Source organism: Fukomys damarensis, unplaced genomic scaffold (genome assembly GCF_012274545.1).
Source record: "Fukomys damarensis isolate Sample0158 unplaced genomic scaffold, DMR_v1.0_HiC HiC_scaffold_6, whole genome shotgun sequence".
Taxonomy (NCBI): domain Eukaryota; kingdom Metazoa; phylum Chordata; class Mammalia; order Rodentia; family Bathyergidae; genus Fukomys; species Fukomys damarensis.
The window spans coordinates 40,071,229-40,086,593 of NW_022900918.1; positions in this window are offsets into that span (position 1 = coordinate 40,071,229).

The window sequence follows — 15,365 nt, forward strand, 5'->3', positions numbered from 1 at the left end:
CCGGCGCCCCGATACACACAGACACCCCAACACAGAGAGGACATCCCAAATACACAGACACCCCAACACAGGGACACCGGCACCCCAATACACACGAACACCCCAACACAGGGACACCGACACCCCAATACACACGGACATCCCAACAGACGGAAACTGACACCCCAATAAACACGGACAATCCAACACACAGACACCGACACCCCAATACACACGGGCACCCCAACACACAGACACTGACACTCCAATATACAGACACCGACACCCCAACTCAGACACCCGAACACACAGACACCGATACCCCAATGCACAGACACAGACACCCCAACACATAGACACCCCAATATATTGACACCCCGACACACAGACACGGACACCCCAATATACACAGGCATCCCAATACATACAGACAGGTGCCCCAATACACAGAGACACCCAAAACACAAATACCCCAATATACACAGACAGGTACCCCAATGCACACAGACAGGCTCCCCAATACACACAGACACCCCAACACACAGACCCAATACACAGAGACACCTCAGCACACACTCCAGTACACACAGGAACCCCAACACACAGACACCTGGAACAGGACATGCATATACACGGATACACCGCAGACACCCCATCACAAGCCTAAGCACGCACATGGCAGCCCTGACTCTAGGACACCCACCATTGGGACCCCTGGTTGGCGACCTAGCCTCTTGCTCCTGTACCCCTTTTTGTTTTCTTAGTCCCTGGAGAAAGTGGGGCCGCGGGGCGCCTCTGTCCAACTTCCGCCGCATCCCCAGCCCTGGGAGGTCCGAGGGGAGCGCCCCAAGGGACCAGGGCCAGAGTGCCTTCACCTTCTCTAGGACAACCTATTCGGTAGGCGAGCTAGCCGCAAGGGGATCGGGTGGCATTTGCTGCCTTGGCTGTGTCTCAGTTTCCCAACCCAACTAGAGAGCAGCGCCAGCTCCAGGCCCAGTTGTTTCCTCTCTGTGGCCCTGCGTGGGGGACAGGGGCGCATCTGGGCATCTCTCCAAGGAGGACATGCGGGCAGCTGCGTGCACTGCAGCTCTGTGTGGCCTCTCCGTGTGCCTGCTTTCCTGTTCCACACTGAGGGGTGATCCTGGGCTCCGCGAGGCGCGGGGAAGGCGGAAAGCCCCGTGCCCCAGTCCAGAGAGCTCCTGGACCCGCGCAGCCTCCGCCCAGCACCTGGCTGGGGCTCCTGGGCTCGGGGACTTCCGCAGATGCGGGCAGCTGCGTGCACTGCAGCTCTGTGTGGCCTCTCCGTGTGCCTGCTTTCCTGTTCCACACTGAGGGGTGATCCTGGGCTCCGCGAGGCGCGGGGAAGGCGGAAAGCCCCGTGCCCCAGTCCAGAGAGCTCCTGGACCCGCGCAGCCTCCGCCCAGCACCTGGCTGGGGCTCCTGGGCTCGGGGACTTCCGCAGAGCCGCGGGCTGCCGGCGCGGGCTCTGGTGCCCCTTAGCGTTGGCTCCCGGAGTTCTGAGAGAGCACCGACCGCCACGCTGGGAAAACCCGGGCTCCCCGGTTTCCGCTCCAGCGGGTCAGAGCGGGTCAGAGCCCTGGCGCAGTCTGTGTCTGCCCCGAAGCTCCAGTTCGAGCAGCCTTCGGGCCCACCCAAGACACAAGGAGCCAAGAGTCCCAGAAGCAGGCTGGGGAACGGGGAGACGCTCTGTGGCTATGGGGAGAAGTGGGCATTTCTACAAGGGGGAGTTGCAAAATGCAGCCGGCTCAGCTACCTGGCCTTTCCCTGGCCTGGTGAGGGTTGAGCTACCTTCCACAGACGCAAAGTTCAAGTTCTGAAGCACCGTGGGTAGTGACTGCTGAAAAGCCGGGTCCAGTTTGACATATTTTCTGTCATCATGCAAGTACTACGTAAACCTTTTAGAAAAACAAAATGAAAAAATCTTAGCAATTTTAAAGGTCATGTTGGAGATAGGCGTTGAGCCTGGAGTAGGCGCTACCTGGGGTGCAGGAGGCCAGACTGAGCTCAGGAGTTCTGCCCCACCTGAGACCATGAGCCAGACCTGGTCCGAAACAAGGGGCCCAAACACTCAGAGAGATAAACTATTTCCCTTTTGCAGTGTACCTCAGAAACTTTTATTATTTTATTTTCAGTACCCAGGGATCGAACTCAGGACCTTGTGCTTGTGAGGAAAGCACAGCACCACTGAGCTAAGTTCCCAGCCTCTATTTTATATTATTAGCCCCCTCTTTTGTTATATTAACATAGGTATCTAGAAGGATTGAAGTACAGTAGAATTCATATCCACATTTATTATAATAACACACTTTCCCTTCAATGGTGCACTGGTAGTTTGAGTCACAAATGCAGAAAATTTAGTGATGGCTCAAATTACTCTTAGCCTCTTCTTACTCTAAGTGTGTGTGGTTGAACCAGAAAGAGAGCTAAGAATGGGAGAAGCAAATGAAAAATAATCAGAAGCGCAGAATGCCAAACAAGGCAAAGAAGGCAGGTCGAGCTGTAATTTTTATCTCATTATTATGCTTATCTAGCTAGGCTGTCTCGGAAAATATTTCAGTGACATTTATACTACATGAAAGCAAAACTGTTTCATCTGCTTTCTCCTTGGCAACCTGGGTCCTGCCTCCGTCTAATGCTGTGCATGAGTTAGGCCATTTTAAAATGAGGCAGTGGGGAGGGGGTACCGACAGAGGTAAAGTGGCCCCTGTTCCACCTCTGCTAGCCCCACACTGTGCTGGAAGCAGCAGAGAGGAGATCCTGTTGGCCCCCTTGGCATCCAGGGGAGCCAGGCAAAGGGATCTCTGAGGACCAGGGATTGGGAGACTTAACAGGAACCCAGCAACCTGCTCAGATCAAAGGACTTGGGGGAGGCACATGGCACTGAGACAGAGCTTCTGCAAGGATGTGCAGTGCTCCCAGACTGGGACCCCCGGGTGTCTGAAGAAGGGAATCACATAGAAGGGGGCCGCCTCTGCCGAGATGGGGAGCAGGCAAGGGAACGGGGTTCAGACTCCAACCAGGAAGACATTGCAGAGAAAGCAAAGGAAGGGCTTTCTCTTGACAGCAACTTGGATTTATTGACGAAATTTAGCTCATGGTTTGAGTACTCCCTTTGAGTAACAGCAACACTCTCTGGAATCAAGATGGGAAAGATGGACAGAGAGATAACCAGATTGGTCACTGTGGACTCTTTTTAGCTTATGGATCAAAGTCCTGCACAGTGGGAGGAAGAGGAAATAGCTTGGCTGGATATAGGTTTCATTTATCAGAGGAGCAAGCTGTAGCATCTAGAAACTCCTGCGTAGGCTTTACCTAAGAGTGTAACTAATGGCAAAGAAAAGTTTAATAGCACCGGCTCATCTCAGGAGGCTGCTGAAGAGCAGAGTCGCAGATATATTACACTGAAAAATCTAGTGCCAGGATGTACTTTGTACAAGAACATTCCAGAGAAGACCTGCATATACATCACAATGCCATGTGTGGACTGTTCGGCCTGTCATTTATGCTTATTCCCTTCAAAGAGTCAAATTTCTTAAATGTAGTGATGATGCCTGTGTACAAGAGAATCTGTATTTTTGGTCCTATTTCAACAGTCAATTTTGTTATGATTTGGAAGGGTGACAGGCTGCTGCTTCTGCTTTAATATTGTAAAAATAGTATAACCTTAGTCCTTAATGTCTGTCAAATAACGATATCATGGAGGACTCAAGTCACGGTATATCTGCTAGTCTAAAGAAAGCCATGGCTAGAACATGCCCACTCCTTATATAAAATAAGTATGTGTTTACCGGGATGTGGTCAGGAGCACACACAGACCATCCGCACTGTGCTCCCTCACATGACTCAGCCTGAAGCCTGGTCGTCACCTACACGTGCAAGTGCTGATACCACTTACAGCCACATGACCTAGAAAAGGACTTACATGCTCACGTGCATGTTTTCAGAACTCAGATAATGAGAAAATTCTTGACCAGCACGTTCACATTTTCTAAAATAATTGAAGCATAAAGAGGTCATAAAAATATCTAAAGTTTATTTATAAATAAAATAAGCTCTTAAGGCCATCACAATGTGCTGGCGGAAAGCTCTCTGGAAGACAAAAATAGATTCTTGGCACCACGGTTCCCAGAGCGCCTTGGGTGGCTGGTTAGCTAGGGTAGAAAGTGAACCCAGGGTCGCTGCAGCCTGGTTGTCACCTACACTTGAACTGGGCAGGATTAGGCTTTCATCTCTGTCTGGAGACCCGTGATAGTCTGCAGCCCGATTTGCTGACTTTGGTGTGGATTTAATAAACTTGCATCTCTCTTAAAGACCGGCTTCAGCAGAACTTGGTTAAGATCTAAGAAAACTTCATGCTTTTGGTGAGTAGGAATGTAAATGTTATGAACTGAAAATGTGTATTCCAAAAAGGAAGGGGCTCAAGAGATGGACGGAGAAGGGAGGGAGAGAAGGGAAAGGGATGAAAGAAGGAATTCAGATGTGCTATAAATATGTACCTTTCCCTCACTAGGAATGTAAATAGTATTACCACACACATGTAGTAATTCCACCTTGATAACTTTGTATGACCTGTGCTCCCCCGTCCACAGGGATGGCCCTGCAAGGAAGAATGGTCAGACTTAGTCAAATGAGTAACTGTGCTCCAAATAACGTAGTCAGTTTTCAGATTCATGTGCAGGAGAGTGTACTGTTAATATTATCTGTGATTCAGATTGAGCACACACATCATCAGCAAGCAGACATTTTTCATAGAATGCAAATATAGCAAACCATCATGATGCATGACTTTACAAATCTACATCTTCATCATCCTCCTAGAAATTGCTCAGTATCTGCCCGAGGCTGTGCTGAGAATGTTAGCACCCATATCCAGCTTTGCAAATGGGAAAGCCAGAGGAGGAAGCACCTTTTTATCAAGACACATGGAGTAGGACTCAAACATAGAAACACCAGAAGCCACCTGAAAGCAAGGTGTCATTTACTGAAGGAAATTATTCCTTAAAGAAGAGGAAGCCCCCCTCCAGCTGAGACCTTATGAAACCCCTCATATTCTGGAAGTCTTTCTCTATTTCCTTTCAACCTCCTTTTCTGGAGACACAGCCTCCTAAAATAGCATTCACCGGTGCTAGTTTTAGAGATATTAGCAAAGTGATAACATTTTTTTAAAGGAGGCAAATTTAGTAATTATTTTGCAGGTAATGATTTCTCAATAGCAAGTATAAGGAGTGATAAAAACTATATGGTGAATATTTAAGATTAAAAAAATCTATCAGGGCAAAAGATACATTGCCATTACTGTCCCTCAAAATCCTCCCCCTCCCTTCAAACTCACTTTCCCATTCCTTCTTGCCACTTTCTGCAACAGCTCTGGAAATCCCCTTTCCTGAGTGTCTTTAGGAGGTGCGATAAAAAAATACAAGGCATGCTGCTTTACTCTGTGTATCTTGACAGCAATGCTCTGAGGGCCTCCTTATGGAAAGGCAAGCTACTGAGACATTGTAGGGTGACTTCGCCTGCATTATTCACTGGATCTGATTCCATGCTCTTCTGAAAAGTTAAAGCAACCATAAAAGAAATATTTGGAATAGATTCAGGACATTGAGGTAGTTACCACAACTCAATGAAAGGCACTTAGGAAAGAGGACTTCTAGATTTGCTTTAGAAAGTCATAAGAGGGAGGTGTGAGTGTATCAAAGTGAAGAGGGAGTATTTTGAGATGGATTCTTGACAAATTATCTTGTAATGTCATATTTTTAAGTATAAACATTCACTCTATATTTCAACCACACCACACCTCAGAAGTTTTAAATTGTAAGAATCTTGCAGATCATGACAAAAGATAATATAAATATATTTGTGTGGCAGTGATTGAAAACACACATTCTTAGGGACTTTTTTAACATAAAAAATGAATGGGACAGTTGCTCCACTGTGCAGTGGTTTCTCTGGTTTGGCTCAAATGTTCCCAGTGGCATCAGCCGGGCAAGACCCCATCATTCCTGATTTGTCACACAGGAGCAACACCAGGGATGGGGCCGGATGGGGCCACAGGGCCAGCTCTGGTTCCAGTGTGAGATGCCTAGGGTTGTCAGGGGAGAAGGAGAAAAAAAAAAGAATTAAGATGTGTTATGTTCACAGACGCATCTCCCCGACGTGTGTGATCATTATGTAGTGCAGATGTACAAAAGATAACATCACTTCCTGACATTTGAGCGAAGATAAAGGGCCTTTAAAGGTACGTATATCACTTTATGCTCTGCTTTAAATAAGCGCATCTAATAAAATTAATATGTGGAATGTTCTGAATGGGCTTGTGGCTATTTAGTTTCAAGTTTAAATTCCACAAGAAAAAATATTAGAGAAGCCCTATTGGGATGAAGCTCTGTTCACCCAAATGGATGTGGTTCATGCTCATGACATTCAGGCCTGCTTATATCTGAGCAGAAATCTGGGCTGTTTGATACAGTTTCAAGTGAAAAAGGCTTGCTTATATTTTTGTCTTGTTTTGTTTTTTAAGAATCTAACTAGTAAGTAGGTAGATTCATTCATAGTTAAATAGGTACATTTTGAGGATATACTTCTAAGTGAAATACATAAGGCACACATATGTAAATGCCAAATAGTATCTCTGGTGTGAAAAACTATAATAGTGCTCAAGATCCTAATGGGACACTTAGCAAATAGGGAGAAAAGGACCAAAGGTGCAGGGACAGTGAGAAGGATAGGGAAGGGGGAATAAGGGAAAAGGAAAAAAATATGAGAAAATGTAAAAATGGAATTAAAGTGTTTGAAGGGGGGAGGGGAGGGGAGGATGAAGGCAGGGTGGGGACAAGGGGAAAAAATGAGAACCAAGACCTGGCATGTAAAGGTACAAGATCCCAGTGATGAATGTAACTGGACTGTCTACCTAGAATGTACCAATAAATTAAAAAAAAAAAAAGAGTCTAACTAGTTAGAGTTTCTCTACAGCCCGCACTAGGATAGCGAAATAAATAGAGCCACCTGAACGTCAGCACCATGGGGATCGGTGCTACCACCCTGCACAGGCCTGGGTGGAACTCACGGCAGGACCCGAGGGAAGCCGTCATAACTCTGCCTCTCGGTTTCTGTCTGTCTCTGTCTCTTTTTGTCTCTGTCTGTGTCTCTCTGTGTCTCTGTCACTCTCTTTGTCTCTGTCTCTCTGTTTCTCTCTGTCTTTTTGTGTCTGTGTCTCTCTGCGTCTCTGTCCCCCCTCTCTCCCTGTCTCTTTCTCTCTCACTCTGTCACTGTTTCCCACCAACCAACCAGGAAGTCATCAGCTTTGCTCTACCGTACCCTCTCCATCCTGATGCTCCAACTCAGCACAGGCTAAAAACAACGGAGCTCAGTGACCAAGGACTAAACCCTCTGAAACTGTGAGCCAGAGTAGATCTTTCCTCCTTTAACTTGCTTATTTTTCAGCAATTTTGTCACCACCATGGAAAGTTAACGAACACAGATGATGATCACTGAATAAAGTACCTAAATACATTTTAATGATGTAATAATTAATTCAATGTCTACATGGCCCAAGAAAGAGTGAACAAAAGGGTGCAAAAAGTAGGAACTGAAGAAAAAAATGTACTACCTATAAGACTTTAGTATGTGATAGAGGCATTAAACATAAAATAATAAACTTAAAAATCAAAGAGTAGATACAATTATGGAAGAGGACTTAAAACCAATGGGAATCACATGATAAACTAGCATTATTTAAGCTCATGAAATCACACATCTTTTTTCTCTGATAAGATGTGCAGGTGTAACAATGGGAAAACTCTCATGCATGCAATGATTTAGTATGCATATTACAAATTCATTAGCTTCTACTGATACACATATCTTCCACTGGCAGAGAAACATAAAAGGTTAGAGGGGCCAGGGATATAGCTCAGTGGTCCTGCTGCCTGCCTTGCAAGTGCAAGGACCCAGGTTCGATCCCCAGTACCAAAAAAACAAACACACATAAAATGTTAGAACTGCAGCCTTCTGTGGAGTGTAGGTTCATCGATTCACTCATTGTGAATGTCACTTATCTCACAGCTACTAAGTGTTAGGTGAATGGCCCCTTGTGCCTACCTCAAAGTCAGCCATGTAAATGTGCTTCTTTGACCACAGGGTACTTACAGTCTGAAAATAGTTAAAGAAAATACAATGTGAGAACACTTAAACTCATCACCACCAAAGAACAAGTATGTGACTGTCTGGTCTGCTCTGCAAACATCTCTTCAGTCATTGAGTCTTACCTGGCACATTGTTTTCCTCTCCTACCTTCCTGGGTTATTGCAAATGGAGAAATAGTGATTTACTAGTTCATTTTACAAATGCATACTGAGTGGCTACTTTGTGCTTTTCTAGGAATAGCAATGTAAACCCTAAACACATTTTGAAGAAGGTGCACTTTTATCATTGACAGTTTCCGCTTTGGTGTCTGTGCCTCTCTGTGTATAGCAGTAATTCTTAGCCCTCTTGGAGTGAAGGACCTCTTTGCTTTTCTGAGGGTAGCCCTGCAGTCTCCTGGAAATAGGTTGGTGCGTTCAGCATTCAGCATTTTGCTGTAACTGTGCAGGGTTCACAGACTTTCCGAAACTCTATTATGGGTCATTCACATCACATTAGCAAGACCCACAGTAAACCCTCCCAATTTGGTAGAGTTCCTGAGTATTGTCTGTGTTTGTTTATCCAACTGCCTTTTCCTCCCTTGTTTTCCTTTGTTGTAGACACCTCTTGGGCAGTATGTCTTTTCTTATTTACAGTAGGTAATAGAGTGACATGATTGTCAATACTGATCAAATGGAAGTTGACATGTGCAAGAACATAATTCAGTAGAATTGCCTGTATCTTTTCCACTAATACATCCACATATCATGCTCCTCACCCAATCCTTGAAAACAGTCGGGTGCACATAGGCTGCTTTTTCTCCTGTACATATATGACAGTTTCTATCAATTAGGTCCACTTTATTTACAAGTCAGGAAAAATCTACTCACAATTAATTTGAATCAAGAGAAAGGAATATGTTGGCTTTTATTATCAAAATTTCCAAGTACACAACTGGCTTCATACTCGTCTATGTTCAGCCCAGTACAAGGTATAAGCCCTGGCCTCTCTAATCCTCTGTGCTCTGGTTTCTCCCATTTGAGTGTCATTCTTACGGTTCACATAGAGCTATGCGGAGATGCAAGGTTAAACCTACGCCCCCAGAATTGAGATTTCTTGCTCCTGTTTTACCCATCCTTGACCCAGTCGGTATGGAAGAGAGGGTGGAACAGGCTTAGAGCTGAGCCTGCAGCAGCTGTGGATTCAGAAACATCAGGACAGAACTTACTATTGCAGGAACCAGCTGGGTTGAGGAGAGACCCCCAGATAAGTCAGGGTGCTGTGACCAGAAGAAGAAAGATGGTAGTGAGAAGAAGGAAAGGACGGTTCCTCACACTCCAGTTCTTCGATGGATGCCCCGTGATCCTGGGTACGGATGTGGCTGTGAGGACAGACACCACTCCTGACCATGGCCAAACACACCCGGGGCCACGCTGTGGAAGTGAGTACAGGAGACCTTCCATTCCCAGTGTTGGAGGAGGCTGGTTTCTGCCAGGGAAGCCGCTAAGGAGCAACTATCTGTGTGTAGCCACGAGGGCACTAGGAGTCCAACACTGCATACTGCTCTGCAGAAATCTGTCAACTCACAGGCGACACTACGCAGTCTCCCAGCTAAGCTGAGGGGCTGAGAGCAAGGCAGTGATTTGGACATGCCGAGAAGAGACACTGGTGAACACCTTGGGCATTCAGGAGGGAACCTCAGACATTGACAAAGTAAAAGAAAGAGAACTACAAACAAAGCAAGCCAATTTAAGGTCTGAAACCTTACTCACTCTCTGAGGTGTTCTTAACTGCCCTAACTGGCTGCCTAGTGCAAAGTTGAACCTTGGATGAGAAATATAACATCACTGGATTCTCAAATCATCTGTTATAAGGGTTCATACTGATATTTGAAAAGTAATAAAAATGCTCAAGCATGTCAGAAGACAGCCTGATAGATTTCCAGATAAAAATCAAACAATAGAAACAGATCTGCAGGACATCTAGAAATTGGTGCAGTTGGGCACAGAGTTTAAAATGAGTTTTAATTAATATGGTCCATGACGGCTTGTATCTAGATGTTCCTCCAAAGCCCATGCACTCATGGGTGGGACTTTGGGTGGTGCCTGGACCATGGTTGTGTGATGCTGGTATTAAGGATGTGTGATACTGGATTAGCATATTTCTAGGTGAGGTTCACTGGGTTTACTGAAGGCAGAGCCCCACCTTGGATGTGGGTGGCACCAGCCAATAGGCTTATAGCCTGGATGGGACAGAAAGAAGGCAGGCTTGCTGTGTCTTGCCTCCTGCTTCTTGCCTGCCATGTGCCTCGAGCTGTTTCTCCACTGCAATACCTCTCTGCCATGCCATCCTACCTAGGCTGACTATGGGCTGAACTTACTACAAACTGTGAGCTAAATAAACCTCTCCTCCTTTAACTCAGGGATTTTGTCTCAGTCATAAGAAAAGTAATGAGGACACAGCCATACCAAAGAAAATAGGCAACATTATAAGAATTAAATTAGAGAAACCCCAAAATTGAATCAGATTCCAGAGCTAAAACAATAAAGGCAAAGACGGTATGTATATATACACACAAACATATATATTTAAATATCTAGAGTAATCACTAAATAGCAGTAAATGAATGCATTGCCAGCAAGAGGAGTTTCAGTCATTTCCACTGGATACCAGTGGAAGTCAAAATTCCCCTGGCCTGTGGATGTTCATCCCTTACTCCTGAGCATCCACTGATCTGCACTCCAGTGTAGCCTGTGGCTCGGGCTCTGAGAGTCGATGGTGTGAGAAGGGAAGGCTCAGACCTCCCTTCAGGCCCCACATCCTGCTTCAAAAGCATCTCAACACTAATGACAAAAGGCTTCTTCTCCAGCAGAGGTAGCCCCAGGCAGTGCTGAGAACTGAACTTCCTGGGCCCGAGATATAGTTCCAAGTTAATCTTTGTCACATGTACTTTCTCCAAATTTAGATTAGGACTGGGGCTCTGGCTTTTCTTACCAAGTAAAGTCACTGACCAGTACACATCCATCCCCTCCTCTCAGGTAGAGGCTAAAAGCACAGTGACCCTATTGCCAAAGAAACCAGTCTCAACAGTGGCTTGGACACTTACCTTGCTGTTCACTGAAATTTCCTTATTTTTCTCTAAAAAAAAAAAAAATGTAAATGCTGGTCTTGCCAAGTGTATAGGCTAAGTGTCAGTATTCCCATGGTGCACTTAGCTTCACGTTGTGTCTCTAAGTAATGATGCCCCAAATTCCAATTTAGATTTTTAAGACTTTGGCTCAGCTAATTCCATGAACCGGGAAGTAAAGCTCATGTTTGGTGATGCATTCTTCTCAATTCGAAATCCTATTCTCAATTTAAAATTGTGTATCCATAAGGATTTTTGGGGGGGCTCATATAACTAAAATACCAAGGAAGAGCAATGGCTTCAGGATGGGTTAGATCGGGTGGCAGCCCTCGCTTTCATCTGCCCCTTGGCTCTGCACTCTGCTGCCTCCAATCTGATCTCCAGGTGACGCAATGTGGAGCAGCCCCGGGAGATTCAGAGCAGCCTGGCAAGAGCTCCACAGTGTTGCCTTGACTCCCATATGATTAAGCGCCCATCTCTGAACCTTACTCTGGAGCTGTGAATTCTCCTTACATCACCAAGTCCTAATCATTGTTCTGTACCCACAGCATATGAGCTGAAGGAGCCTGGTCCCCCCAAAGCAAAGCTGTGGGGAGCAGGGAATAGGTGCCAGGTTGCCCAAACACCCACACACCCATTTGATCTTTCCTGAAATCTGCACACAGGAGAACACCACTGAAATAATCCAAGGGAATAGCAGTCCGAGTTTGCATCTTACAAAGCTGACTGAGGTGGTAAACTGAAAGTGGCAGCCAGTTTGATGATCTCATAGTCTGGCATATTCTTAAGAAAAGACTATAGAAATCCATTCCAGAATCCCTCAAAATTACCCTCAGGGCAATGTCAGCTCCCCTCCCGCCTTTGTGGTATCTCCAGTCTATGTTCTCTTCACGATGTAGGCTTTGACTTCCTGTCCTGCTGCAACTATTGGGTTATTTCAGCACACCGCCAGCTTCCTCTCTGGGATTGTCCTCAGCCAAAGGGAACCTCGTTCTCCCAGTAACTCAGCATCAAAAGAGCATTGGGTGCAAAGGAACAAAGGTGCTACCCCCCTGGCTTGATGGGGCAACTTTGCAGGATTGCCCAAGGTAAAAGGTCAGGTAGCTTCGTGTCAGACGGACTCCATCTGAACCATGCCTCAGCTTCCACCCCTGCCTCTTGCTTCCTCTTTCCCTTGGGTTTGTTTCAAAGTGTCCTCCCGATAAACCTTCTGCGTGCAAGCTTCTGCCTTTGAGTCTATTTCCAGGGTCTCAGCTTGAGTGGTAACAAAAGTAGTCCTAGGAACAGATTCAAAACAGGACAGGATTTCTTACCAGCTGGCTTGCAATGAGAGCCCCAGCACTGGGGGTGGGTGTTGTACACTACAGCAGTGCAATTTTGAAATGTATCCGTGGTGTACGCGAAGGGGCAGTTGTGAGACACATTCACTAATGAATAGCTCAGCCATCAGAGGCATGGGCAGAGTGGTGGCTACAAGATCATAGAATGTTGGCTGATGTTCAGTGCCCTGGAGAAACTCAAAGAGGGAGGGTAATGAATCCAAAATCTTACACACAATATGCTACTTCCAAGGTAGCACATTGAAGTTTCCATCCGCTGAGATCAAAGGGCAGAGAAACAGCTGGCTGGCTGTCCAACCCCAGCCCTGGCAGCCCTGCAGCACAGATCAGCTGGGAGACGGGAAGGAGCCATCCTGACTTCCTAGATTCTTCTGACTCTCTGGGACTGAAGAACCTGCCCAAGGCGAACTGCTCAAGGCCAGTGCTGCTCCCTGCTTAAAGTCAGCACAGAGGTCTCTGCTTTGTGAGGCCCTCCTTCCTGTCCCAGGATCCGTGCCTTTCCTTCCCACTGACATCCACCTCCAGGTGGGGGAGGATCAGCATATTCTAACTGGAGAAATGCTGGGTCTCCTGAGGAAGAAAAAGAACTACAAGTTGAACCAAACTGGGGGGCAGAAGGCAAAGCTGGGGGAGGGGGAGACGTTCTCCTGGGATACAAGAGCAGCACCAGACCGAGCCTGGAATGTGAGCTGAGAGGAGCTGAGATGCTTGCCGGAGCTCGCAGGGAGCTGCAGTCTGCTCTGGGCACAGCAGGAAGGCAGCACCCCCATGGTGGACACCAGGAAACGGGCACAAGACCCACAGCAGTGGCCTTGCTTGGGACTCAGCACGTGGTTAGGACCTCAGCAATCCCTGCATGGAATTGTAATTTGGCATAGATTCTTGACAATCAAAATTTGACAATATTTATCAAAATTTAAAACGTGGGTCATTGGATCAGAGTTCCACCTCTAGGACTAAATCTTTAAGAAATATGTTTACATGCCATGAAAACAGTCCTTATAAAGATGAGTAAAATGTTATACTTAATTCATATAAGAGGTAGGGAAAACCAACTTACCTTTAATATAGAACAACTATAGTGATCTTTACTATAGAGTATGGCTATTAAATATATAAGAAGAGTCCAGAAAATGCATATGGGAAGGTTTTAACAATATCCTCTAAAGTGTAAAAATCAACCACTGTTAACATTATTTGATTCAAATTCTGTTTACAAAATGCGACAGGGCCATCTCTTGCACGCACGCACGCACGCACGCAGGAAAGGTAAAGACAAAACTCCCCCAGGCGCCCCCGCGGCAGACTGGAACACACAGGAAGTGGGGCCATAGCTGGGAAGGAACAGCGCTATGGAATAAACACGTTTCTCCTTGATGCCGAATGCGGAACATGCAACACTAACCGTCTTTCAGATTACAGTTCGGAGGTATCCAGTGCGGTCACGTGTCTGTTCGGCCACCATCCACTTCCAGAACTGTGTTCATCAATCCAACTGAAACCTTGCATGCGTCAAACAGCAGGGCTCCAGGCTCCTTTCCCCGGCCCGGAAGCCCTCGTTCTGCTTTCTGTCTCGATGAGCTCGACTCCTCATATAAGTGGAACCATATGGTAATTAAAACTCTTCCCTTCTTTATCTTTTCAATTTTCAAAATAAATCACTTAGCGAGTATCTGTATCATGCACTGCTTTCCAGAACTGCTTAAAAGAAGTTTTATATAGCAGTGACTTAGGCAGTTAGTGAAAAAGGAGAAAAAATTGACAATCTTAAGTTTTTATCTGAAATTTTTTTAATTCCATATTTGTCATTCACTTTCCAGAGTTTCCTGTTGCCAGGGTCTATTTTGAGCTAGCGTAACAAAATGAAATGGAGAGATCTAGTTAGAAAGCCACGGTGAAGGAGAGAGGCCTCTCCACCGAAGCACCAAAAATAAAGTCAATCTGCAGTCAGTTTCCCCTGCCTGGGGATTAGACAACTAGAAATTATTGACTTCATTCGCTCCACTCTTACAGCTGATAAGGGACAGCGACAGAAGGCGGAAAACACAGAGCAGCAGGGACTTGGGCCTTCCTGGCTGCTTAATATCTTTAACCCATAGCTATAAAATACATTGTTATTTGCCACCAACATTTTCATCCTACCAGCTAAGTCAAAGTTCTCTTTTTGAGAAGGTCCAGGAAGGATCTCTCAGTGGAAATCTCTACTATTTCTTCAGTTTTCTAATGTTTCTTGGCTGTTTAGCCAGCAATTAATGATCCAACCTTAAACAGAAGTCAAAAGCATGAGAGTAAGTAGTTAACTGGATGGGTTTAGCTACTTAACATCCATGACTTCACCAGTCCTAGTTTGTATCTTGTGATGTTGAAGCAGATAATGCTATTGAAATTGCTCAAGTTACAAGTATCCTTGGGACCAAAACCTAGGAGGCTCTCCATAGACAATATCCAAGAGTAGGTTCTCAAAAACTTTAAACTTTAAAAAGAAGTTGTGGAAAAGCATACATGGTAAAAGGAAAAAAAAAAAAAAGACTTTCAAATGATGTAGAAATAGCTTCCAGGTGTGAGCAGCATCGTAGCTGATGGACTGGTGCACAAACTAAACACAAACGAACAAGAGATCACTGCGTATCGGACACAGTGTTACCGTGTGAGTTCCCGGAATGTGTCCAGGCTACATGGCAATATTGACAACAACGGCGTCACACATGTCAGAGTAGCTGGACTCAACACTGGAGGCTATGCATGAAGTGAAGTCATTCTTAGAAAACCCAGTGTTCTAC